Consider the following 5,148-nt stretch of genomic DNA (forward strand, 5'->3'; position numbering starts at 1 on the left):
TCTATTCCACTCATGCAAGCCATTGCATAAGCTGTTGTACAAGTTGTTTCACAAGCCATTACACCAGCTGTTGCATGACTCATCACAATTCCATTGGGCTAGGTGTTGTTTGCAATAGTACTTTGGCCTTTCCTGAAACCGGCCTGTTCCAAATAGATAATAGCATTACAGACTCCCAATCCTCCAGCTTGTTTAATAACATTTTGCAATATAGCTTAGAGTCAGTGTCCAAAAGACTTATTGGTTGATAATTATTAGGATCCTGCTTATCATTCTTCTTGTATATTGGGACAACAATACTCTGTTTCCAACTGACCTGTATACCTGTACTGTTAATTTGAGTAAACACTTTGGCTAATATTGGAGCCCACCAGTCAGGAAAATACTTGTATATTTCTGGGGGCATCATGTTTTCTCCTGGGGCCTTGCCCAGAGTTAGGGATGCAATAAGATTCTTTATTGCAGTTACAGTAGAAGGGGCCAATAAGATAAATTAACGGCTTCAGGAGCAGCGGGATAGTTCCCACAAGGGTGGATCCATAAAGCATACTGAAATGAGTATGCCATTCACTTCCTGATATTTGCCCAACTATTAAAGATCTAACCACACCTATACCGAAGGAAACAATATCCAAAAACTGGGACTCCTTTTTTTCCCATTACAGCCAGGCCTAGCTGTTGCCATTGTGATTTAGCATGTATCTCCTTTTTTATTTTAAAAGTGCCTTATAAGATGACCTCAGAGACATTAAGTAGTCCAGAGAGATAATCACTTTATTCCTAAATGCATGGCAAGAGTGATTCATTAATATTTTCCTGGTGACTCTGCATTCTTGGTCAAACCATCTATTGATTACTAATCTATTAGGACTGAACTGTTATTACAAACCAACTTAGCTCTAAGATTTTGGATAATGGTTTGATAAGCATGTAAAATATCTGAATCAGAGTCCAGGAGTCTTTGGTGAGGCAATTTAAAAGTAATGCTCTCCAGAGAAATAGAGGACCCGAGGTTGATTCACCAGCGTATTCTCCGTTCCCCAAAATGAACTCCATCCAAGTTTTGGAAGGAATAAGGGGGACAGGGATTTAGGAGATCAATTGTTAGCAACAAAGGGAAGTGATTGCTTTCAACCCCGTTGTCAACTTCAAAACTGTATATGTCAGGCAATACATTGACAGAAACTGCCATATAAACTATTATATGTACTGGCACCCCTGTTAGTCAAATAGGTATGGGTGCCCATAGTCTTATCATAACAGGTTCCATGCAAGCATTGTAGGTTATGCAAAAATAAAATGTCTAGGAACCTCACACCTGACTTATAGTTTTATCCTGGGAAACTCTATCTATAGGTAAATGTTGGGAGCTTCCTCCATAGTTGGTGCCATCCACTTGTTTAAACAGAGGTTTAACAACCTCAATTCTTGCATTAAAATCCCCACATAACAAAAATCTTAGATTGGGATACTGGAACTCCAGAAGGGTTAGGGTTTCAGATAAGCTATTCCAAATGCTATTAGGACCTAAATCTCTGGACAGGGTAGATGGAAAATAGACATTTGTACAGATGAAGTTTACTTTCCCTTAATAAAAAGGACCTGTATATACTGCTGAGAAATGCTATTCAGTATGTCAGCTTGCAAACCAACTGAAATATAGTAAGACCACCTTTTTATGACCTTTTACACTAGTTTTTACAGCCGGGACAGAAAATGAATGAAATCCCTGAAGGGATGGTAGTTTCATGAGCCCACGTTTCCTGTAAACAAAGGATCTTAATTTTTTGTAGACAAATTGCAAAAATCTGCATCATAAAACTTGTTTCCCCAGCCTATGATATTCCAAGAAAGTATATGTAATTGTCAGGCTGGTGTAATTGTATCTATATCTTCATTACTATATATGCACCAATTACCAGAAAGTTAAGCTTGTACCGGGGCCAAAGAACTCAGGCTTTTGCATGGTAATTCTGTGCCATGCTCAAAAGATTCCAAGAAGTGTTGGGCTGTCCATTCTTGTGCTAGTGTATAATCATGAGAAAACCGCTTAAAATTATATTCCTTGGGCATTTGCAATAGTTGTTTGGCTAGTGGTTGTGCAAGTGCAAGAAGAACAACTCCACCTCAAAGAACCCCCCCAAATGCCTTCCTCATGCATCCCCCCCAACTGCTGTGAACAACCAGCAACAACAGCAACAAAATAGGCAAAGCTTACCACTTCTATGACTGCTACATCAGCATGAACAGCTATTATGTGATGGCTGCACTCAAGTGGGACTTTTTTCAAGTAAACATGCCTCAAATTGGACTCTGCTTTCACCACATTTAGAGTCACTTGAGATGTACTGTGTAGACATGGTCTCCCCATTCTACACTGTACATCTCAATGTACATCTCCCCATAGACATGGCCTCCCCATTCTAGCAAAATGCATGAGAATATGAAGTATCATAAATTAGGGGGGAAAGTGACATATATTTTGTATGCCTTTCAGTCACCTATGACTCCAAATATGCTGAATGGTTTTTTAAAAGTGGGGAAATTGGTGAACTTGAAAAAGTTACTGTTTAATAAACATTCATTTGCAGAAAAATGCTGTGACATGAACTGCCTAATACTTTTACCTGTAACAATGTATAGGCTTAAAATTCAGGATACAACTAAGTCGTCCATAAAAAAACATTAATGAATCAGGTGATCAAGAACAAAGATAGTGCTGCCATTGAACAAACACAGAATTAAGTGAGTTAAAGTTCTAAGTCCACAGACTATTGTAAATAGCACATTCCTAAAAAAATTAAAAGTTCGGATTGTATGATTTTTGAATTCTTAATGAGAAATGTGTTTTAAGATTTTTCTAGAAAATACTCAAGAATCATTAAAGGAGCACATATATACCAAACTTGGATCTCCAAAAATTGGAGCTACTACAAATCTCATCTATGCTACCAAGCAAAACTTTCCCTTAAGTCCATTCACCCAAGGCTCCTCCTAACTGCTCTATCCCAACTTTGCCCATGCAATTCCCTCCTATCAGCCATGATGGCTAAATGAAACTGCCATGTTCAGAGGCAGTATACCTCTTAATTCCAGATACTGGGATAAGCAACATGATTGTTTCACTCATTGTAAGAGGCAGTATACCTCTTAATTCCAGATATTGGGATAAGCGACATGGTTGTTTCCCTGCTTCTAAGCCTCCCAGAGGCATTTGGTTGTCCACTTTTGGAAACCAGTACTAGACTAGATAGAGACAATTGACTTGCCTAGAACCAGAGTATAAGGCAGAGATTGTGTCTGAGTCCCATAACACCAAACGACTCCCTTGACCCTACATTTGTTGCTGCAACAAATTTTAAAGAAGAAAACTAGTCAGGCTGAGACAAGTGATTTACTGAAGACAAGTAGAAGAAAGAGGTGCAGTTTCAATGACATTAGACCAAAACATTAAAACATCTGAACTCCAAAACATTAACTTCCCTTTCGAGCCCCCCACAATCAGTTCCCATTCATTCTCCCCCACTCTCCAGATTTTCTTCCTCAATTATTATTCCTTCTCTGGTCCCCCACCCACTCAAGGAGATAAAAATTCTTATATTTCTCCCCCAAGCCAGCCCTGTCTCCTTCAGTCTTGAACCCACAAAGCTGATGATCCCTACTGTATTATCAGTTCCTGGCTCAGCCAGCTTTCCCCTTCGTTCAGTCTTTTTCAGCCCGATCACCCATACTTAAGGAGGTGGGAGAACAAAGGTGTGCAGTTAAAATGAGTACTGTTCAATGGGAAGCCACATGCCAGCCTGCCTTCACCAGCTCTCCTCTAGTATGCTGCACTGCTGTACAGGCACCCACATTGTGCTCAGTAAGATTCTGTGAAAGCAAACCCTGCAAACCCTTTTGGCATACCTTGCATCTGCTCTGGCTTGGTGCTTTAAAAATAAATAAATCTTTATTGTAAACAATAATCCTGAGCATGTAAAGCCAGTTGTGTTTATTTAGATCACTTGTGCATGTTGATTTCCCCCACTTTTTGCCCTTTTCCAAAATGCCTGGGTCAGTGTGCTGTGCTCCCTGAGTAAGGAGCCATCAATGTTTACAATGGATGCAAGAACACTTCCTTCCAAACAAAACCTCAGCCTGCTCTGCTTCACATGCAGGATGGGCATGTGTGTAACAAAAGCACCTAACCCCACATGGGTATACATGTCTCCATTGGTGTTGTCAAACAGAAGTTAGAAAACATTATTGATGATGAAATCCACATCTGCCAAGAAATGAAACTGTTGTGGCACACCTAGTAATAGGAATCAGGCACTTCTGTAGCTTCTTGGTATTGGGGGTAAAAATGATGTTTAGTCATATCAACTCTACAATTTAAGCATGCATGTCAATCGTCTGAGGTTTTAAAAATTCAATTTTAACTATGTAATTCATATTCTGTTGCCACAACATATACTCTCAAGCACCAGATATTTCTTAAAGAGTGTGTTTTAAGATGCACACACATTTGTTACTGAGCTCACTACTATTAAGGGAGGCAAGGGCTGAACTTTATTTCAAACTACACAGACTATGAATGCCTATGCCGGCAACAGAGGTTGACAAGTTGCTAGGGTCCAGACCCATTAAGGCGTCACCCAACTCAGAGCAAGTGCCACCATCTTGACTCTCTCAGTGCAAGGCCCTAAAGGTCAGAGGCAGTGGATACTACTGCTGACTTGTCCATATCCTGTACCAATCATAATAAGCCCTCCGAGTCTCAGCTAATTCAAGGGATTCTGGCATGGTTTCTTAATTCATGTGCCCTATGCCATTCCATCTCCAATGAGCAGAGCCACTCCTTTCTCCTCCTCCACAATTAAACTTCCTAGGTAAACGCTGGCAAACATTTGGCAACAGAAATCTCAGTGCCCTACACCATTCTTCTATTATTCTGTAAAGCATCGGGATTTAACTATGTCTATGACTGTTTCCTAATCCACACTGAGAAATAATCTAACACAGCGCAAAAATGACCAACTAAGTCAAACAGCATCAAGCCAATCAATCTGTGTGAGTCACAGACAAAGCATACTGAGGGCAATGACAAACTGCTGCCAACTATTTCAGCCATGAGAAAGGATACAAAAAGGGTTTGAATGAGGAATG

At 40.0% G+C, this 5,148-nt stretch overlaps 1 pseudogene; it reads right to left on the minus strand.

Annotated features, from left to right (window-relative positions):
• Window positions 1-622: 622 nt before the first annotated feature.
• On the minus strand, window positions 623-1,966 carry LOC146352661 (uncharacterized; annotated as a pseudogene).
• Window positions 1,967-5,148: the final 3,182 nt, after the last annotated feature.

This window comes from Heloderma suspectum, chromosome 2 (genome assembly GCF_057233095.1).
Source record: "Heloderma suspectum isolate Gila_16-S chromosome 2, 16-S_ref, whole genome shotgun sequence".
In the NCBI taxonomy this organism is placed as follows: Eukaryota; Metazoa; Chordata; class Lepidosauria; order Squamata; family Helodermatidae; genus Heloderma; species Heloderma suspectum.